At 38.1% G+C, this 24,004-nt stretch overlaps 1 protein-coding gene and 1 pseudogene across 4 annotated transcripts in view; both read right to left on the reverse strand.

The window, feature by feature from the left end:
* The window catches only part of HS6ST3 (heparan sulfate 6-O-sulfotransferase 3), a 647,122-nt gene that overhangs the window by 152,970 nt on the left and 470,148 nt on the right, over window positions 1–24,004 (reverse strand). The gene's annotated exons all lie outside the window — the stretch shown is intronic.
* On the reverse strand, window positions 14,711–18,553 carry LOC116631527 (annotated as a pseudogene).

Here is a 24,004-nt window from a genome sequence, read left to right on the forward strand (position 1 = left end):
TGGGTACAAGGTTTTTCCTAGCAAATCTCCCATCCATAGACACTGGCATCTCCAGCGGACAAGGCTGTCCTGGAGCCTTGTGCTGGATGGGCTCAGAGGCTCTTCCCTTACAACCCAGAGCTGTATCCCTTTCCCCCCACTTGCACTCCTTCCCATGCTTCTACCACTTCTGCTTTTCGGTTTGGAATAGGGCCTCTGGGGTCTCGGGCACACTGTTTCTTATGCCCAAATTCTCCCGACAGATTCTATAATGTTCTCAAGGCTAGGACCTGTTCTCTTGGACCTTTTGATCCCATTATTGTATCTTAGTCCATACCAGAGCCTTAAATGTTTGATGAATGAATGTGTGCTGTCTAGCTCAAAGAAAGAAATGGCAGAGAACAATCTGCTGCATGCAGTGTGGTTGCCACAGTAACCAGTGGGTGACCTCCCTAAAAGAAGGTGTCTGTGGGAGCAGGAAGCTAAGAAACAGCAGCATTTCGAGTTGAGTCCTCGTAGGAAAATAAAAAGGAAGCGCCCGACAAAGACCGGGAAGCAGCAACAAGGGCTAAGGGGGAAGTGTCTTTGGCTCTGCCTTGCAGCAATTGCTCAGGTGGGCTGGGGTTTGAACGCTGAAGTGGGTGTGGGTGATGGAAGGGATGGAGTAGGGGGGATAAAGCTCCCAAATAAAGGCATCCAAATATGCACGTGTGCATCTGGCTGTGCAATCCTCTCACGTTAAGTATCTGTGTAGTCACTGGTGTGCGGGGTAGGGAGGATTCCCTGGTCCAGGCTTTTGTGGTGAGGCAGGCAGGGATGCTGCAGTGGGCTTTCAAAGCGATGCTCATGTTTCTCATCATTAATTAATTAACTAGTTCAGTCATCAGTCAACTTGTGACTGTCATATGAAGGCGCTGGGATGCTAGCGTCCTGCAGCTACTACTAAGATGCTCAGAACCCCAAGAGAAGTCCCGGCCCCATCCAGGGAAGCAGGATGGTATCTGCAGATTCTATATCTCCGTGTGGAAAGGAAATAACAAGCATAGGAGAACTTTGCTGAGGCCAGCCCGAGGGCTGAGGGCGTGATGATTAAGAAAGCAGAGCCAGGGAGCTGCCTCCTCTGGTCCCTACAGGAGTGACCCCTTTGTTCTATGACGATTCGAGGAAATTGATGCAATTTTCCTATCATCTCCACACTCAGGAGGGTGAGTTCAGGGTTGACATTTTAATAAAATGTTTTATAGGTAGCAAAAGCACCTGTTTGAAATTCTGCATTCTTTGTTCCTTTTGCCAAAGGCTGCGCAGGCTGCACAAATAGCTGAATTGTTAAGAAAAACAAATAAATAATGAAGTGCACAGTGTGATGGTTAATAGGTGCACAGTTAATGAGATAAATTGAAATCGGAATCAGAACAACTCTATATCATTGTCACTTCTTCGTATTGCTTTTGAAGTCAGATAGCCAATCTTGCTTTTAACTGGTTTTTCTTCATCAGAATACTACAATGATGTATTACAACTAGGAGTATTACCAAATAGTATAGGCCTAAGTCCTAAAAATATTGCTTCCACATTAAAGAACTCAGCATGAAACAATAAATAAATAAACGTTTTGATCAAGTACAATATTCACTTAAATTTGAAATGAGATTTATGTGAATCTAGCATGACTCAAGTTCTTGAGGAGAGAAAAAAGATGTAATCAAATATTTACAACACAATGTCATAAGATATATAAGAAAATTGAGTGCAAAGTGATATAGGCACAGAGCTGCTAATAATATCCTGAAAATAAATCTCTTTTAAAAAGAAATACAGCACAGGGAATGAAAATGACATGTAACCTTCTCTTTCACTTTAATTTTTCTTAAATGACAAAAAATGTCTGATGTATATACATACATATATATTCATGTATATGCAGAGTTGACCCTTGGACAACACAGATTTGAACTTCATGGGTCCACTTATATTTGGACTTTTATTTTTTTTAAGTAGGCTCCATACCCAGCATGGAGCCCAGTGTGGGGCTGAACCCCCACGTTGTTCAAGAGTCAACTGTACACACACACACACACACAGACACACACACACACAAACACACATACACGCAGACACCTTACTGAAATTTAAAATGCCAAGAAACACTTATGACCATTGTAGGAAGAAGAGGCATTCACATCCTGTTTAATGGAGAGGTTTTTGATCCAGCCAGATACATCACATATGCTATGGGGGGAACCCAAAGCCCACCAAAATATAATCAACAGAAATCTGACTCACTTACCTCCTTTTTTAATGGTTATTTCTTATCAGACATTTTATTTCATCTTTATTGGTAGAGAAAAGTATACCCTACCAAATGCAAACCAATCCAAACAACCTGCTTTCATCCAAGAGACAACCACATAGAGGTTCTTGTGCTTTACCTCCATTTACTGTAATCTAAGACCCAGTGATGTGGCAAACAACTTTTTCTTTTAATTTGAAAACCTCCCTAACCACCCACAGAGGTGACCCGCGCTCTACCTCAGAGCAGTATTTGAAGAAAGGCAAATATAAAGCCCACTTTGTTTTACTGACTACGACCTTGCTCCTTGTCCTGTTTCGAGTTTACTCGGAAAGATGTTCGAACAAATACAACCTGCTGACCACCACGCCCAAGAAGGGGGTGCTGGCAAAATCAAAATAACTTTTTGAGGAACAAATCACAGCCATCTAAATTACTCCTTTGACAGAGAAATGGATCTTACAGATGAAAGAGAGCACAAGGTGTCATTTATCTTGACTTCACAAGACTTGTCAACTTTTCTTGGTCTTTTCTGAAGAACACAATCATAAATAATTTAGAAAATTATGACTTAGACCTCAAAAACTTTAAGGGAGACAACTACAACCTGGGAATGGGGACTTTAAAAAAACAATAGTTGCCTTTGTCTCCTGGGGCAGAATGGAAATCATAAAGCAACTTGTCAGGGAAATTTATTGAGCCTGGTACTACCTGTAATTGATACGAGGCATTCCGATCTTGGACAATTCGACTGCATTCAATTCAGTCAAAATACACCTGCTTAATGGAACTGTAATGGGGTTGAACATTGCACTGGGCGTGTAGGTGATGGTGTTTACGCCCTGAGAGTTGGCTTCTGGTTCAAGCAGCTCTGATTGTTGCCACTCTGTGGTACTTTGTTACGACAGCCTGAGCCGACTAATACAGAGCTCTGTGCCAAGAAGCAGCCCTGGGTCCCCTGTGTTGCGCAGGTGGCTCTGGCTGGACCAGGGATTAGCAAGTGACACCAGGGTAACTCATCGAAGGCTGACTGATCCTATATGGTGCTGAGAGCACAGCTCTCCGGGCAATGGGACAATTATAATGAGCTACCCAACCAGGGTGGCTCATCCCAGCACTTGCACTGGTGGGTACAGTGGATTCATAGTCAAAATCTAAAGAAGGTACAGACCCATACAGAAAAAAGTGACAGTATAGGGAGCAACCATGTGGTCTGTTCGTGAAAACTGGACAGATAAGTTAGTCCTTCAAGCTGCTTCAGACCGATTTCCAAATCTGATTCCAATCTTCATTTAGTCTTATAATAATCTCTCCTGTCTCACTCCTTGTTCTCTTTCATTCCTTCCTTCCTTCCTTCCTCCCTCCCTCTTTCTTTCTTTCTTTTTTTCTTTCTTTCTCTGTTCCTCCCTCCCTCCCTCCTTCCCTTCCTTCCTCCCCCACTTTCTTTCTTTCTTTCTTTCTTTCTTTCTTTCTTTCTTTCTTTCTTTCTTTCTTTCTTTCTTTTCCTTTCTTTCTTTCTTTTTCTTCCTTTCTCTTCCTTCCTCCCTCCCTCCCCCACTCCTTCCTTCCTTCTTTCTTTCTTCCTTCCTTTCTTTCTTTCTTTCTTTCTTTCTTTCTTTCTTTCTTTCTTTCTTCTCTTCCTTCCTTCCTCCCTCCCTTCCTTCTTTTCTTCCTTCCTTCCTTCTTTCCTTCCCTTCTTTCTGGTGAGAATATTTAAGTTCTATTCTTTTAGTGATTTTTAATTATACAATACAATGATGTCAACTCTAGTCACCATGATATACCTTAGATCCTCAGACCCTATTTATGCTATAGCTGAAAGTTTGTACCCTTTTACCAACCTCTCCCTACTTCTTCCATCCCCCAGTCTCTGGCCACCATGCTTCTACTCTGTTGTCATGAGTTTGACTTTTCTTTTTTTTTTTAGTTCTACATATAAGTGATACCATGCAATGTTTATCTTCCTCTGTCTGGCTTATTTCACTTAGTACAATGCTCTCAAAGTCCATCCATGTTGTTGCAAACACCAGGATTTCCTTCTTTCTCATTCTGAATAATATTCTCTTGTATATATACCACAATTCTATCCATTCATCCACTGACAGACATTTAGGTTGTTTCCATATCTTGCCTGTTAATAATGCTTCGATGACCACAGGAGTGCTAATATCTCTTTGAAATCCTGTTTTCATTTCCTTTGGACATATACCCAGAAGTGGGATTGCTGGGTCATATGGTAGTTCTATTTTTGACTTTTTGAGGAACCTCCATACTATTGTCCATAATGGCTTCACCAATTTACACTTCCACCAACCGTGCACAAGGGTTCCCTTTTCTCACCAATACTTATCTCTTGTCTTTTTGATGATAACCATTCTAACAGTTGTGAAATGATATATCATGTGGTTTTGATTTGCATTTTCCTGATGATGAGCAATGCTTTCTTAAAACACTTTTATATAACTAGATATCCAGGAGAGACTTGATCTTACAACATTTTTGAAACTGGAAAAACTGTTTTTTGGAGTTGGAAAAAAAAATGTTTTTTTCTCTTCTAAAAAGTGGGACCTTTCATTCTGCAAATATGAGAAAGTTCCTGCCCATTTTACCATTTTATTCTTGAGGAAGCCCGACACTCAATGAAATACCCCAAATGCTCTTTCTTTAGAATGAGATAGAAAATATATCTTTTAGAGTTGGAAATTGAATATATAAAGGGAGTATATAAATAGAAAGTATATAATAGAGAGATTTTATATATATTTAGAAAAGAGTGAAGAATGATTCCCTCTCGAAATTAGAAAATACATTTTCTCAAATCTAGATTTAGCTTTAGTTTAAGGGAGATCTAATTTATAAAATCAAATTTATACTTAAAATTACAATTTATACAAGGGGTGTGTGTGTGTGTGTGTGTGTGTGTGTGTGTTGGTTTTGTTTGTTTTTTATATTCTTGTCCAAGTATTAGCTTCCCAAAGATAAGACATGCAAGTCTGAATTTCTCTTCATGTTATTCTGGAAGAAGGCTAGGCATGGCAGAGCTAAAGCTAGAATGGATTATTTGGGTGCTAAATTTACTGTTATTTCAGACTAAGCTTAAACATGGTAAGTTGAATCCAGGCATGCATCTCTGTTTACTCCTGAAACATGATTTTTTAAAAAAATTTGCAAAATAGTAAAGGAATAAAAAAGGGCATAAACGCACAAGGATTTTTTTTTGAGAATGGAAAAGGACACAGTGGCAAGTAAGAATATCAACATAAGTTTTGAGAGCAGAGCTGCACTGCACATCTGTGTGTGAGGGAGGGACGACTGGGGAGGGGACGGGGCCAGGCCAAGAAGAAGCAAGCAGCTGAGCACCTGCTGAACGGAAAAAGGCTCAGAAGTTGGAGGTGCCATGTGTTTCCATGGCTTTTCCCCGTCTTGAAGAAGGAATGTTGACTCTCTGCTGAGACTAAATCAGAGCCTGTGAACTCAGGAACAACGAGTCCATTTGAGGGCCATGGAGGACTAAGTGAAAGTCTGCTCATATGTGGTGAAAAGCTGGCCCCCTTCCCCACTCAGCTCCCACAATACTAGCAGCTTCATTCACACGCCCCCCCAAAAAGTTAGAGGGTTTCTCTCTAAGAGCAAAGACCACCTAAAGGGAAAAAACAGTTATAGAAACAGACACTTGGACGTCAGAGGTCACCCATCAAAAGAGCGGACTCACTGTAATCACCTTATAAGTGTGCATTACTTCACTACTAAGTTTGAGCAAACATCCAGGCATTGAAGAAATCTTCCCACATAAGTGAGAGAGGTAAAAACAAACAAACTGAATTTTTAAAGCCCTTGGGAGAAAAAAAGATGATATGGAAAGTTAAAAAAATTTATTAAAAAAATCCTCGGAGCTGAGAAAATATTGTGGATATGAAACAAGAATTGGATGTAATGAAAGTCAGGAACACTATTCTTAGATATTAAAATTTTAATACCAGAAATGTAAAATATCGATAGGATGTTTAGAGGATCTAAGATGAATGCTCCCAGGAACTGGAGCAAAAAGTTCAAGGACCAGAAAAGACAAGAGAAAACCTAAGTGACCACAGAATTCACCTGGAAGAACCAGGAGGTTGCAAAACTGACAGGTAGGAACTCTTGACAAAGATCGGGAAGACATAGGAGAAAAAAGTTCAAAGAATCAATAAAGAAAATATCCCTGAAATAAAGGACATGAGTTTCCAGATTAAATTGCTCACAAAGTGCCTACAAAGCAAATGATTGACAGAAACTAACACCAAAACACATCATTTTGAAATTTCAGAAGGGAAGATTCTATTAGCTTTGAGCAATAAAATACTAGCTACCTCCTCTAGATGGCTGAACAATGGTTACCCAAAGATATCAGTTCCTAATCTGGGGAATGGTAAATTTGGAAAAAGGGTTCTTGCAAATGTGATTAAGTTAAGGCTCTTGGGATGAGGAGATTATTCTGGATTATCCCAGTGGGCCCTAAAAGCAACCATAAGTGCCCTTATAAGAGAGAGGCAGAGGGAAAATTAACACACACAGAGAAGAACGTAATGTGAAGACAAAGCAGAGACAGACTTGAAGATGCTGGCCTTATGTATTTCAAGATTGCTCATTTTCTGCACCAGAAGTTACCCTGTCCCCCCAGAGGACTGACAGTGGCAAATGCCTTCAACTGAATCAATACTTAATCACCAGGATGGGTCCTGGATCCATGTCCTCCATAGGACAACTGCCATAAAGGAGTTCCCAAGCGTATTAGTTTCCTAGGGCTGCCATAACAAAGTACCATTGACTGGGGGGCTTACACGACAGACATTTCTTTTGTCACAGATCTGGAAGCTGGAAGTCTGAGTCAAAGATGCTGGCAGAGTTAGTTGCTTCTGAGGCCTCTCTCCTTGGCCTGTAGATGGTGTCTTCTGCCTGTGTCTTCACATGGCCTTCCTTCTGTCTTGTGTCCAAATTTCCTCTTCTAAGGATACCAGTCTTCTTGGACTGGGCTCCACCCTCATGGCCTCATTTTAATTTAATCACTCTTTAAACAACCTGTCTCCAAATAGCGTCATATTCTGAAGTAATGTGGTTCAGAACCTCAACATATAAATTTTGGGACAGGCACAATTCAGCCCTTAATGCTGTTATAATTTATTCAGTCTTAAAATATTTTTATCAAAGTAACATCTAAAAACAAAATAATAGGGGTGCCTGGTGGCTCAGTTGGTTAAGCATCTGCCTTCAGCTCAGGTCATGATCTTGGGTCCTGGGATCAAGCCCCTCATCGGGCTCCCTGCTCAGCGGGGAGTCTGCTTCTCCATCTCCCCAGACTCATGCATTTTCTCTCTCTCTCACTCAATCTCTCTCTCTCTCTATATATATATATCAAATAAATAAATGAAATCCTTAAAAAAATAAAGTAAAAATAAAAACAAAATAATAGTTTTAACAGTTAGACTATTACATAACTTACAGTGAAATCAGCACTCCCTGCCCCACCCGCCCCATCTGTAATAGTTGCTCTTCCACAGTAGCCACTTGCAAATATTTTTCCTTGTCATTTATGCCCACATTTCTGAATACCATGTTTATACTTCTGTTGTTAAGTTTTTCATTGTAAATATTATGTGTTGGCTCCATAGTGTAGAATATAAAGCTTTTACTCTCTTGTACCGCTCACACACACTTCCCATCCTGCCAAATGGTTAGTCAATATTTACTTTACTGTCACTATGTATTGTTCACAGACAATCCAGAAAGGAATTATGCTTCCTTTCTTTTGCTATATTTTGTCTTATGTGGAGCTTAAATTTGCCTTCATTTTCTCTAAGTGTTCAGGAAAACCCTGTTAAAGTTCATAGCTTGTTCTTGTTTGCACTGGGGGGTCTGATCCCAAGTATAGGATGGTATGGCCAAGGAGCATCAGTGGTGGACCCCAAGGAGGACAGCTATGCCTGGCAAAAAGCACTTACAAGATCTTTGGCTGCACAAACACCACAACACATTCTTTTTACGTTAGCTGTTCATTATCCATTTGGCACAGCGGGCCCTCTACCAAGGGCCAATGGATTATTCAAAGAACGAAGAAAATATTTGATTACCTGAACAAATATGATTCAAATATCAATAAAGAAGAGTTCAATATATTATTCAGTGAGCCCAATCTTTAAACCTCCTCCATCTTTATTCATATATCTAGCTTCCCTCTGATAAGCATAGATGAACTATCCTGGATAGATGTAAGGTCAAAATACTCCACTCGTGTGCACTGGATACCATCCCCTGCCTGGCATTTCCTTTCTCTCCAGCATCGTCATTTCTCTCTTCTACTGAATCGTTCCCACTAGTATACATTCTTGCTGGTAGATCTCATCCCTGAAAAACATTTACTCCTGATCTCACATTCCCCTCTGCTGCCATCCTGCTCTCTATTCCCCTTTCTATTAAACTCCCTGAAAAGGATGTCTGTATTCACCTAGCTCTGCTTTTCATCTGCCGTTGTCTCTTGAATCTACCTCAAACAGACTTTGTCCCTATTACACCACTAAAAATGACTTTGCCAAGGTCAACAAGGACCTTCTGTCATTTGACCTCCCAGCAGCATCAAACACAGCCGGCCACTCCCATCCTCTTAAAGCATTTCTTTATTTGGTTTCCAGGACACCACATTCTCCTAATTTTTCCATTCATCTCTGGCCTCACTTCTTCTGAGTCTTCTTTGCAGGTTCATCCCTCTCTTTTCAGATCTCAAAATGCCAAAGTGCCCTGAGGCTCGAGGCTCAGTTCTTTTTATATGTAACTTCACTTTCTACATCTACTCCTTCAGTTAGCTCATTCAATCCCACCGTTTTGAAAATAATCTATGCACTGATGATGGCTCTCACATGTAAGTCTCTAGCCTCATTTTGTCCCCTCAACCCCACATCAGTGTATTCTCTGCTACTTAATCCTCAGTTCCCTGCTCTGTCTCCCAGACCCACGTCTCTCTCACTCTTCCTGGTCTTAAGGAACACCAGCACCACTGGCTAAGTCAGTATGACAACTCTGATTACAATTCCTCCAGCTGCTAGAGAAATTTTAACATTTTTAAATACTATCCCTTTCAGAGCAGGATCCAGGGCAAAACGATACAAATATTTAAAAAAACATTTTTTTTAAGTGGTCAAGAGAAGAAAAGTATATCCAAGTATAGGAAAGTTGAAGAGCCACCAAATCTTATATCCAGCTGTTCAGAAATAAAATAAGAAAACAGAGGTTTAAACTATCACTGGAGAGACTACGAGGTGCATGAAGGAGGACTTCCTTACGCAGCTGGGTCTTGGCTAGAAATGGGCCACTGAGGAAGGGGAGCCACATCATCCCTCTGAGCACTTATAAGATGTGGGTTGGTAACAATCTGTTCTGGAAGATTTCAAGACATGTCCTCCCTGGAGGGAGGAAGAAGGATCCAATGACCTCCTGAGGGCCCATATAACTCCTAGATTTACAGTGCACCATTACATTACCACCACGCTTTATCGACACAGTGCAGTAAACACGTAACATTAAACCAGCTGCCATCTGGGACCTTTCTTGGCCTAAGCAAACTCAGTAGCTGGCCAGGGTTTACACCTAAGGAGGTATTTACACATGTGTGTGCCTCCTGCATTGTTTAATATAGTTTTATTTTATTTTATTTTATCTTAATACACAGTGCCCTTCCAGTTTTCTTTTAAGTCTACCACAAATAACAGGTTTTAGCACATCAGGTGATATTTTGCTTCCTGAAGCATTTAAATTAATTTTCTATTACCAATGCAAATGTGTACTTTCCAATTTACCCACTGCACAATAAAACCTAATTTAAAGCAATTAATGTTCATTAATGGCCCCATCTACATGTTTATCGCTTTATACTTAAATACTTGAGACATGGTATCCATATTTTATAGCTCACTTCTTCCTCAGCAAGAATTCTTATCCTCAAGGGTAAATGTAAGACTAATGTGCCAGGATCTCATATCTTTATAAGAAAACTACATTGCCTTTTTTTTTTCTTTTCTTTTTTTTAAAGGCTGGATGAACAGGTTGAATGTACATAATACCAAAAAAAAAAAAAAAAAAAAGGCGCAGGGGAGGAGGGGCGAGTTACACTTGTGTGCTCACCTCCCATTTCTGCCTTCCCTTTTCCCCAGAACTGGTGGGCCACAGCACTGAGCGTGCACCGGCCAGTTCAGCAGCCCCCGGACAGGATTTTTCCAGGCATAGGATGGGATGCAGGGACAGTAACACTGAGAGGTTTTCCTACCCTGCCCCCTTCAGCAGCGCCATGCCCTGCCCGGAATGGGCCAGTGGGTGGCGCTTCTCAGGATGCTAGAACGCATTCTGAGCATGCGCCTTAGTGTCAACTAGGCATCACTTTGCCACTTAATTCCATTAGCTGTGTACACTCAAGGACATTGTCTAAACTTTTTGATCATCAGTTTTCTCATTCTGCGTGATTAGGTTTTTCTCAGGACTGACTAAGACAGTATGCTAAAAGGTAAACAAACACAAAACCAACATGTCGTGTATAAAAGGGTAGGTTCCACCCGACCAGACCGCCTGGGTTCAAATCCTGGCTTCACCTCTCACCAGCTATGCGTGAGTGTGTGTGAGAGACCTATCTGTGCCTTGGTTTTCTCATCTGCAAAATGGGCGTCATGAAGGTATCTATCTCAAAGCGTTCTTGTCAGGATTAAAAGGAGTTAATATGTTCAAATAGCTTAAAACAGAGTATGGCAAATAGTTAGGACTTGGTGAACATTAGGAAAAAAACAAAAGCAGTCAGTACTTTGAAAATAACAGCCATTCTTATTAAAGGCATTTCCCTTAGAGTCACCGTCTGTGGTGTTAAATTGTGGCTTCTGGGCTTAGAAACAAGAATCCTGGCATAAGGGCATACGCAGGTGGCTAGTCTCCCTACCTCTCTCCCTCAACCTAGAGGAAGGCATAGTAAGTACCTCTTCTATGATACTATTATATCTAAAGTCCTGACAGCCAAATGCATGTATAATTCTTACAAAAAAAAAAAAGGAGGGGGGCAGGAAACCAATAATATGTTTACACCATTGTAACAAGGAAAGCAAATTAGTTTGGAAGGGATTTTTTATATAATGTTATTGAACTAGGATCAACCCATCTGATTTCTCTATTCTTTAAAAAAAAAGAAAGAAAAGTTAATAATGTTTCCACACGTGTGATTTCAATGAAATTTACATTTACGAGTCATTATCATTTTGGTGGAAGGCAGAATGATACTCGGCTTGTCACTGGAGGGGCAGATGGAGATGGAGTTTAGGAAGTTGACACACTAGCTGACAGAAACGAGTAAAATTTACGTCCCAACCAACCTAATGCCAAGCAATTATCTCTGAACTAGGATAACAAATGTGCTTTTTTATACTCAAAAGATGACATGCATTTTAGAAGTTTCCAGAAGGCATATTTTCTGTAAAGAAGCAACTGCTTCTGCATTCAACATTTAGTACAAGAGTTTAATTGGATACTGACCCTTTCAGAACATTTGTTACAAGTTAAAGTTAGATATTAAGAGAATAGAAAAATCTACCTGAAGTGGTGGCTACTTTCGGTTATCTATTTCTGTGTTTAAATACGGCCTTACAAATGTACTTTTACTTCATATTCAATACTGTTTATAGACCTTGGCATTAGCAAAATATAAATTACTCTATGCACAATCCATAGTCATAGTATCTTGTGAATATCATAAATAAAACAAATACAAATGGAAATCTGTTGTTTATCTTGGCTTAAAAGACCATCTATCTTAGCATGAGAAAGACATTTTTGATTCCATGATTAAATGACATCCTACATAACAAAAAATCGGCAAATATACTGGTGTAATTCATCACAGATGACACTGTATAATTAAAATGTATTGATATTATCCTTTAAGACACTTTAAATGTCTTACAGTGTAAACTTCAAATGTTTTGGCTCATAAATTTATTCTATATAAAAATGTCACCTAACTAGATGCATCATCCTATCTACAAATTCTATATCTTGAAACAAGATGAAATAGTTATATGAATGACTTTCATCTACTTATTCTCGCGAAGGCATAAAGTATAACTATTATTTGATAAAGAAGTAAAATTTCGGAAGTTACACATAAGTCCAGAAGATACATTCACAGCCTATTAGAGATGGAAATGACCATACTTACTCTCTAGATCAAACCCCTTGTGTTATAGAAATAAGGAAGCTGAAGCTCAAAAATATTGCCGTGCCCTTCTAACTGTGATATTAAACAGCAGCGATCATAAAGAGAAAAAGAAAACACACTCAGCCACTTAAAAATTAACCATATCCCTGTTTAATAGTAGCAAAATCTTAATCTAACAAAAATATTGGAAAGAAAAGAATACCAGAAAAAAATCAGCATGAATGTAATGTATTTCAATGAATTGATGATGGTCCTCTGATGTCAAAGGAAAGGGCAAAAGAAAGAAATAGGTAAAAAAGAAATCAGATCGAGCTCTTGCTGTATGCCAAAATCACCGTAACATAACTTATTCCAAAAGACTTAGTAAAGCCTGTGTTAACGCTTACTAGTCAATGTCCTTGAGCGAATCAAGCCCTATGAATCTCTGATCCCACATTTCAAAGTGAAGGTAATAACACCTAGAGTTACTGTGGGGACTAGGCGAGATAATGTATGAAAAGTATGAAGTTATTCATGCAGGATAGTAAGACTAAGATCTTCAGATGGGCTCTGTCACTCATAGCTCATGACCACATCATGACACTTAGTGGCAGAGCTGGGACCCAAATTATGCCTCTCTAGTCCCAAATCCAGGCAATTCTCCTATATTTGGCTTCAAGACATTTGTACATATTGGTCCCTTTGCTGGGAATTCCTTTCCCTACCCCCCTGTCCTACATCTCCAACTGCCTGTTAGATCCTATTCATACTTCACAATTCATTTTAAATATAACTCTCAGTGATCTATCCCTGGAGCTTCCACTATATATTCTCTCAGTATTCCCATATTTTTCCTTTGTTGTACTTATTAATAATTAAAGTTAATTAGTCTTCTAACTATTTTTACTTTATTTAAAGATTTATTTATTTATTTGAGAGAGAGAACACAAACAGGGGGAGCGGCAGAGGGAGAAGGAGAAGCAGGCTCCCTTCAGAGCAGGGAGCCCAGACGCGGGGCTTGATCCCACGATCCTGGGATCATGACCTGAGCCGAAGGCAGATGCTTAACTGACTGAACCACCCAGGCACCCTTCTTCTAACTATTTTTAACTACTGTTTCTACTGAAGTGTATAAGCTCCGTGAGAGCAAGGGCCATTTCTCTCTTACTGACCATCATGTCTCTTAACCTTGGGAAGGTATTTGGCACAATGTAGGCATCCAATAAAAATTTGTTGGATACATCAGTGAAGGCATGAATGGATAAACAAAGAATGAAAAGGAGCTTTGGATTGGCAAATATTTTTGATTTTGTTTATTAATGGAAAAATGCTGATAAGGTCTCTGAGGAAGTCAAAGGACTTCATCCAGGGCAGAAGCAAGAATTGCCCAAGAAAAGGAGAAGGGGCAATTTTGACACTGGGAGAAAGAAGATGGAAAGATCACTGGAGATGCAGAAATATTTTCAAAGGATTCCTTCATAGACATGCTATTCTCCGTGAAGTAGGAGGTAGCAGGACGGAGATGGGGTTTTGAAGAGCTTTGTGAAAAGAATAGAAGGTTCAGAGTGAGAGCCAGAGAACTGCCACGAGGCATCAAAGCATTCAGCCAGTTAGAGACCATTAATTTTGAACGTTACCAATCTATACCAGCTTGGATAGTATTTTCTGCTGCCCAGTTCAAAACTACAGTCTTGAAGACTGATGTTTAGATTCAGTATAAAGATGAGGAGGAGGAAGACAAAGAGGAGGATGATGATGATGATAACAAATGTGGACTCACTGTTACTCTGTCAAACACTGTAGAGTTGTTTCTATGAATTATCTCATTTCTTATACACACACACACACATAATGTGTATATCCATTTTTTACAGATGAAAATACTAAGACTTTTTATATCATTTTTAAGGTATAATTCACATACCATAAAATTCACCCATTGCATTCATAGAATTAAATGATTTTTATGAATTTCCAGAGTTGGCAACCATCACAAGTCAGTTTTCGACCATTTCTATCACTCCAAAAAATTCCCGAGTCTGTACTCAATCCTGCTTCAACATCCGAACACAGGCAACCATTGATCTCCTCTCTGTCTCAGGAAATTTGCCTTTTCTGGACATCTCATATAAATGGAATCAAATATTATAGAGATTTGTGTTTTTGTGTGGCTTCTTTCACTTAGGGTAATGTTTTTGTGGTTCATCCATGCTGTAGAATGTACCAGTATTTTGTTCCTTTTTTATTGCTGAATAGCATTTAATTATATGGATACACCACATTTTGAAATTCATAGGCATTTGGGTTGCTTCCAGTTGGGGACTATTATGAATGCTGCTGCTGTAAACATTCACATACAATTCTTTGTGTGTACATAGTTTTTTACTTCTCTTGTGTAGATTCCTAGAAGTGGAACTTGGCACTACAAGACTGTGTGGTAAGGATATATTCAACTTTTTAGGAAGCTCCCAAAATGTTTTCCAACGTAAATGTATATCCCTGACCAGAAATGTATATACCAAATGTGTTTTCTGTGTCTATTGAGATAGCCATGTTGTTTCTGTTCTTTATTCTATTAATATGGTTATTCAATTAGTTGGTTTTCAGCTGTAACACCAAGTATGCACTCCTAAGGCAAATCTCACACACTCATGGTATAGAATCCTTTTTGATATGCCACTGAATTTGTTTTGCTAATATTTTGTTGAGGAGTTTTGCATCTATATTTTTGAGGGACATCCATCTATAGTTTTCTTTTCTTGCGATGTTTTTGTCTGTCTTTGGTATCAGAGTAATTCTGGCCTGAAAAAAAAATGAGATGAGAAGTGTTCCCTTTTCATCTATTTTATGAGTTTGTAAAAATTGTTATCACTTTAGGCATTTGACAGAATGCACTATTGAGGACATAAGAGGCAGGACTTTTGTTTGTGGGAAGATTTTAAATTACTAATTAAATTACTTGTAATTTAATTGTAATTACTTACTCATGTTTTCTGACTTTCTATTTCTTCTTGAGTCCATTTCAGTAATTTGTAAACACAGGTTTCTACTTTAATCTTTATTATTCCCTTCCTTCTTCTTATTCTGGATTTAGTTTGCTTTTCTTTTTCTATTTCTTTTTTAAGATGGAAGCTTAGATTATTGGGATTGGAAACCTTCTTCTTTGGTGTTATAAGCATCTAGAGTTATAAATTTCCCTCTAAGCATTGTTTTAATTGCATTCCATAGTTTCTACCTGCTTTGTTTTAGTTTTCATTCAACTCAAAATAATTTTTTATTCCATTTTGGTTTCTTCTTTGACCCATGGGTTATTTAGAAGTATATAGTACCCCAATATTTGACACATATTTCTTTCTGTTGTGAATATCTAATTTTGTTGTGGTCAGAAAATACACTTTGCATGATTTCAATTTTTAAAAATCATACTGAGAATTATTGCATGGGCCAGCATATAGTCTATCCTGTAGAATATTCCATTCCAAAAAGACGTGTTCTATAGTTATTGAGTGAAATGTGCCACAATATCAGTTAAGTAACACTGGTTGGTAATGTTGTTCAGTCTTTTATACCTTTGCTGTTTTTCTGTTATGTTATATTGATTATTGGAGTGCAGTACTGAAATCTCCAACCATTTTTTAACTGTGTATTTCTCCTTTCAACTCTGTTATTTTTGCTTTAAGTATTGGAGGTCTCTATTATTAGGTGTGTATACATTTATAATGATTATATCTTTCTAACATGTTGACCCTTTTAACATTATGAAATGTCTTTCTTTGTTTCTAATGATATTTATTATATTGAGGTTTACTTTTTTTGATATTAATATAACTACTCCAGATCCGTTATGGTTACTGTTTCACAGTGAATCTTTTTCCAACCCTTTTACTCTCAAGCTCTTTGTGTCTGCATCTAAGTTGCGTTTCTTCTAGACAGTACATAGATACCACAAAACACCAAAGAAGCTGTGACTTTTTTTCCTCATTAATTACCACGTCAAGGATTTAAATTACAAAGTTCATGAAGACACCCTCCACCTTAACTAAACAGTTGTGAGAAGAGGTAATGAGATAAAGAAGTTTTAACACCCTATTCTTTGGATACCTTTCCTTTTAGGTTATCTCTGCAATTTGGAATTAAATGTTTAACTATTCTGGGAGAACACAGATAAGTGATTTTTAGTTTCTCAGTCACTTTATCTTCTTTTACTATGGTTTTGATGATTTCAGATACCCTATTAGTTCTAAGGATACAAGGAAAATTTAAAGAATGTTTCACTATTCTTGTCATAATAGTCCTTCTCCTAAAACTAAAGGAGAGTGCACTTTTTTCTTATTGTTCACAAAACTGTGAACCAGATCAGTGACTGATATGCCAACAAAACAGATATATGACATTTTACCCTCAACAATTTCATGACTCTGTTGTACCCTGCACCTACAAGTAATGACTCATTGCTTCTTTTCAGCAGCTTATTGTGGACATTTTATCTTCTCCTTGCCCACCAATAACACGTACTCTTTTTCCAAAGTCTGTGCTTTCAAAACACTTGTAATGATAGATTGTATTCACTACGAATAGAATTGCATCCAATTCCAGTCATTCAATTTTTAGGAAATGCACTGTTTCCATGTCATTTAGGTTATTACTTCCACTGGCTAACATGCAACAAGCAGGACACTGTGTTAACTAAAATGTCACAGGACTGGGACTAGTGCTCTGAATAAATCCATATTTCCCTGAAACTCAGGAATGTAGGCCTGAGAACTATCCAAGGAGCTAAGTGTGAGGAGCAACACCTTGGAATGAGCAAAGGCAGACACATCTTTGTTGCTCTCTACTTTGGGAAGGCTGAAGATGTCAAGGTCATCATGTCTCCTGCAGACCATTCTAAAATGTCTAAGAGGACCATCCTTTTGCAATGTCATTGTGTCCAAGCAATGCATAATTATCTGACTCCAACCATAGTAAATTTATGGGCTGTTTTATTCTCATCATTTTCCCAGGTCTTTGAATTTATGTCTGAGACACCTTCATTGATTTTTGCATCTAGGCGAGCAAGTCTGCCTGCCATGCCTCATCAGGTGATGACAAGGAACACAGCGGAAGTACTTCTTGAAACTTTGAAATCATTTATTTAATTAACCTAACAATTACAGATTTAGGATGGCTCCAATTCTGGAGCTAAGACACGTACTTAATGTTTAAAAGGTTACTACAATTTAAAGTTACTGAAGATTGGAGGTCTCTTCCAAATTAGAGTCTTGTCCCAGAAAAGGTCCATTTCCTCATAAACAAGCTCGAATGACTTTATGTTTGTCAAATAAGCTAAAATGATATTATGCTTGTCAAACTTTTATTATTTATCAATAAGGAAAGATGTTTTTATAATAATTTATAATTTTCAAAGCATTTTCATGTCCATTAATGTGCTATATTCTGTTATAATTCTGAGAAGTAGGTGTTATTGTGCCCAAATTATAGATGAGACCAAGTAAAATGGCAGAATCTTCATTGGAATTCAGTTCTTTTGATGCTATGTTAATGCACTTCACAGTATATAATAGAGCTTCTCTTCATTAAAAATTTAATTGTCTTGATATTCTTACAGCTTTTGTATGGAAAATTCATAATGATTCAGTATACATAAGAGAGAAAATAAATTTAATAAGTGAATTCATAAGCCATGGGGAGTAAGTAAATTTTAGTGTATCTATAAATTAAATCCTGTCTATTCATTAAAAGGGCATTATGTTGAATATTTATCATAAAAATATAACCATAATATACTAAGTGGAAAAGAAATTTGCAAAAGACTATGCGTACACAGAATAGGCAGTCCAGAAATAGATGCACACATATACAGTCAATTGATTTGACAAAGATGCCATTAAAATTCAGTAGGAAAAAAATTATTTTCAAGAAATGGCTCTAGAGAACTTGAATATCTATATGAGGAAAAAAAAAAGACCCTTGCCCCATTATTTCACACCATATTTAAAAACTAACATGAAATAGCCCAAGAAAAAAAATTTTTTCCAGAAGAAAACAGAATATGTTCATACCTTAGGGTAGAAAATAATTTCTTAATTAGTATGCAAAAGCAATATATATCAAAGAAAAAATGATAAATTATAGCTCATTAAATTTAAGAACTAATTTATCAAAAGATGCCAGGAATGAAAAATAATCCAAGAGGAAGAGAAGATATTTATAATACAAATATCCAACACAAAGCTTAGTTTAGTATATCTCAGAAACTCCTACAAACTAGTAAGAAAAAGTTAAACCTACCTTTTTTTGAAGGAGGTGGAGGGGAGAGGGAGAGGGAGAGATAGAATCCCAAGGAGACTCCACAACCAGCACAGAACCCAATGAGGGCTTGATCTCATGACCCTGAGATCATGACCTGAGCCTAAATCAAGAGTCAGATGCTCAACCGACGGACTCACCCAGGTACCCCACAAACCTACTTTTTAAATTGGACAAATATACAACATACAGGCACTATACAAAAAAGAATATCCACATAACAAATTAGCAAAAACCAATATAATTAATTATTAATGAAATGAAAATTAAACATTCCTTTTAGCATAGCTAAATCCAGAAGATTGATAATATCACTTGTTGGCAAGAATGTGGAGAAACTTGAACATTCATATCTTCCTTGAGGAAGCCAAACTGGTGCAAACAAATTTGAAAAACTGTTTGCCATTATTACCCTATGATCCAGCAATCACACTCCTAGGCATAGTCCGAAGAGAAACAAGTGCATATATCCATCAAAAGACATGTATGGGAATGTTCAGAGAATTCTCATTCATAATAGCCAGAAATTGGAAACAACCCAAATGTTTATTAATGGAAGAACAGATAAAGAAATTGTGACATAAAATAGATTAGTAGACAGCATTAAAAATTAAACAAGTTAACAATACATAAAATAATGTGAATAAATCTCATAAGATATCATGTTGAGGCACCAGACACACACAAAAAGTTCACACAGTATTATTTCATTTTTATGAACATCAGGAATAAGGCATAATTAATCAATGGTGATAGAAGTAAAAAATCATTAGTACCTCTGGGGGAAGTGTACAACTGAACATTCTAGAATGCCAGGAATGTTCTTAATCTTGAAGTGGGTGAAGTTGCATGCAACTGCAAAGTCAGATGTTGCTTCAGTTTTGATGTGCTTCTTTATGGCCAATGCCTCTTAATCATTTTATTTAAGCCTGAGTTCCACTACTGGTCATGGTGTGCCCCTTCTTCTTCACAACTGTCTGGATGGTAACTTTGAATACTGAATTTGCACGTGTTAAAATAGAGTTTTAGAACAGACGTGCTTCCATCCCTCTCTCTCCACTTCTTTTTCCACGTCTACTGCCATACACAATTCTGAAAGATCCACTGAACACTTCCGGTGTCAGCATGACCACAGCCAGGCAGCTTCTTCACAAAAGTTCCTTCTGCAGAAGTTGCCAATAGCATCTCTAAACCACCAGCACTCACAGCAAAGCACTTTTCAGACTTCCCCAAAATTTTCTTTTTTTTTAAAAAAGATTTTATTTATTTATTTGACAGAGAGAGAGACAGCGAGAGAGTGAACACAAGCAGGGGGAGTGGGAGAGGGAGAAGCAGGCTTCCCGCTGAGCAGGGAGCCAGATGAGGGGCTCAATCCCAGGATCCTGGGATCATGACCTGAGCCAAAGGCAGACGCTTAACGACTGAGCCACGCAGGCGTCCCTTCCCCAAAAATTTCTTTTGAAACAACGATGACAAGATACACTTTTGCATTCTTGTTCCAGTTCCTTCTTGTTTCATCTTAAAAGTGAATGAGTTCTAGATGTCTTTCTCTTTCTAAAATTATCCTTATTATTTTTATAATTTTGCCTTGCAATAAATGAAAATAGGAAAAGAGTGTCTCTTTTTGCTTGTACTGAATAAATATTAGAGCTGGCTGAATTTTACCTTTCTTTTCTTGCTTTGCTATGTGAGGCATGTTCCAGAAAAAAAACAAAAACAAAACCAAAAAAAACAGCCATAGAGATACATGCATTCTCTCTCTCTCTTTTACACACACACACACATACACACACACACACACAATTAAAGGAAGTCTGAGTAATCCATTTGGCTCTAACACATCTAGGTTTTGACAATCAGCATCCAGTGGAGAGGCATTCCAAATATGGCTTTAGAGCAATAATGACATTGTTTTAGGTATAATATACATAAATCCAGTCAGTTTGCTATGAGATTTAAGATTTAGAACCCACCTAAATACTTGGAACTCAGGCACATCAGCCCTAGTTTCTCAGTATAGCCAGTTTGTTGAAGGACCCAACCAGCACCCCTCTTTTGCCCCTCTTTTGCCCCTCTTTCTCCCATTCTACTATGGAATGGCTCAGAACGGAGCACTCGCCAAAAGAAGAAAGCTTTATGGTAGCCCTTATTTTAAGCCCAGAGCCTTGGCCCCAAACACACATCTTCCATACCATCATACTTAGGTTTCATTTAGGTTCCTGATCCTTATTCTAGTCCCAAAGTGAGTAGAAGTTTGAAATAGGATTGAGAATGAGTTCCAACAATGTATTTTTGGTCTATCTTTTGAAGATCAGTTCACTATCTAATAATTTACAGATCTGAACTTCTGATTTGTGATAGGAATAAAATGAGTTTTCCCTATAATAAATGAAAGGGTGTGTGATATAATTGGGATATTGTAAAGTATTCTGAGAAATCATGGATGGAAAGCATTAATGGAGAATAAATTACTAATTGCATTAGTGGTCTGCTCTGCTCAACTCAGCGTATAACTTTTAACTATACCTGGCATCTAGTCCCATTGCTATAATTTATTTTTCCTGCCTTTTTAAAAATGACATGAGTTATTTTTAATAATGCTTTTTCAAACATAGACCAAAGATGATCTTCATAATTCTCTCAGGTTATGAACAAAGGCACAGAAATAGGAGTCTAAATTGGAAGCTCTGGAGGGGATTATATCTATTGCTATGTTTTATACATTATCTAATTTCCTCTTGGCAACCACAGATTCTGAATTATAATTGTGGTAATCATAATAACAATGAAAATGAGTGACATCTTTTACTAGCATAAACTATGCTCAGCCCACTTCTTTGTTCTTGAGATGCTGGATCTTCTTCCAGAATCTGTAGAGAGCCCTGAACAGCATGATAGAAGGCTGACAAGTAAACAAGTGTTAGAAGACACATCTTTACTTTCTATCATCAAATTGTCTGTCTCTCCTTCTTTCCCAGCCATCCTCACCCAGTTTCCAGGACCAAAATGTGCATGTGGCACGTATGGGAGGGACAAGATCTGTGTGTGTTTGGTAGAGTTTCATTTTACTCTTCATCCACAATGCCTGGTTTTTCTCAGCACTAGCAATGATACTCTTCAGTGCATACAATCAGTATTTTCTTCCTGGAAACAGCTCATTACTGATATAACAGACGGTCTTCGAACAATCTTGTAAATGAAAGGACTAGTTGTTGCTGTTGTTGTTGTTTTTATAGACTTCCAAGAAGACTATTTTGGGATAGATACAAATGAAGAAAACCTAAACAAAAATCAGCAAGCCTCCCTTTTGCAGCCTGTTTACAAGTTTCAAGTAAGAACTCAATGATGTTTTGAATATCAGTAATGATATTTTCTAATGCATTCACCCTCCTGGAGATCAGCAGTAATCTTGTGTGTTCTAAACACTTTGGTATTCCCTATTGAACTAGACTTTGAAGCACATTTTTTAGCACATCTGCAGTGTCCCCTGATTTAGCCCCTTCAAGGAAGGTGGACGACCAGTTGCATTGAAAAGCGTACAGTAAGGAATTAAGATGCTCATTTTACTCTCCCCTTACAGATATTGGCAGAGAGAAAATATAAATTTAACAGTGTCCTAAGGGCTCAGGTGAGCTATTACCTCACTTATAAACACCTTAAAAATAACAAAAATTGCTGGTAAGCCAGCCAACTCAACCAAGAAGTTCCTTCTTCAACATTTTGTAATGTAAACTCTTGAGGGGAAAAACTGATACTGCCCGAGTGAAATTAAATAATCGCTTCAGACACGTTAACTCCAGGCTATTTCCTAATAATGATGGCTTGAGGAACAGGCACATCTAGTATGTGTAAAAGAGATAAAGATGGAATGTGTGCTTACATTCATAATTAAAAATGGACCATAGACGGTCTGGTTCAATATAGATTTCCTTTGCTTCAATCAGAATATTTATTTTTTGCAGGTGGTGATTGTAAACACAAAAGTTTCTAAAGATTTTATACATTGCTACAATTCAGCCTCAGTTTCTTTGGGAAGGGGTGGAAGGTAACAATCAGTCATGCTCCATGAATAGACAATTGGGTCCTTCCAAACTTCTTGGTTCAAGACCAGGATGAGTAATGAAGTGAGGATCTCCTGACTTCACGTTTACCTCAGAAAAGATTTTAACAAACACCAGACCCCAAATAGTAGTGACATTTAAAAAATATATATGTCTTTTCAAAAGCATTTTTATTTTCTTGCACAGCAGTCAACCATGAGAATTTGGTTGTCAATCCACTAATGATTATTATGATGTGATTTGAACTTTGTGATACCATAAGAAAATCCTCCTCACTTCCTCTAGCAGTGCTGCTTGTTTTTATGGCATTTCTAAAGAGCTACCAAACATGAGATCAAACATGGCCAGCAATGCCTTCTTAAATTCAGTTTTAGAGTAATCAAGAGTCCTATTGCTGACTGCAGCAATATTTTCAGAACCATAGCCCACAAAGGTCTTCAAAGACTAGAGGCATAATTCACAGATTGCTAATTACCTGTTTGAATTCCATCTTTCTTCCAAAGAAGCATACAAAAAATATTTCTAATGCACTGTACAAACAAGAACAAATAGGTGAGATGTTTTCAATCCATAAGCCTTCATATCAACAATTCAATAGAAGGTGACAACGGTTATTTTAACCATCAGAATGTTGTATTGTGTGTACAAAGTACATCAAAGCAGAGCCATATCTTAAGGAACTAGAAGGCAAGAGATAGGTGGGCAGACAGAAAGGGAAGGAAAGGAGAGGAGGACAGGAGGGAAGGAAGAGAAGAGGAGGGTGGAAAGGAAAGAAAACGTGTGTTTATGCATCTGTTTCTGGGCCTCAGACTGCAGATGGGGATTCACTGATGTGGTGACTGGCAGGGAGTGAATTATCTATGTTTGAATGGGGGTCAGGTGGACGGATGGATTTACACTCAGGGAAATCCTTTTTTCACACAGAAGAGTCATCTAGCATGCCCTGGCACTACCTTTGCCAGTGTTCCAGAAGGCCTAACCTCTTCTTGGAGAGATGATCGCTCCCTGAGATGAAAAGAGAGTCAGGAACTAATAAGAGGGTTGGCCTGACAGACACAGTGTCAGAACATGTGGGACAAAGGGACAAGGTTAGGAACTGGAAAAGCACCATTGTTTCTGACCCCATCAGGAAGCTTATGAGATACTCTCACAGCTCATAGCATGTTC

Source organism: Phoca vitulina, unplaced genomic scaffold, assembly GCF_004348235.1.
Source record: "Phoca vitulina isolate PV1807 unplaced genomic scaffold, GSC_HSeal_1.0 scaffold5, whole genome shotgun sequence".
NCBI classification, from domain to species: domain Eukaryota; kingdom Metazoa; phylum Chordata; class Mammalia; order Carnivora; family Phocidae; genus Phoca; species Phoca vitulina.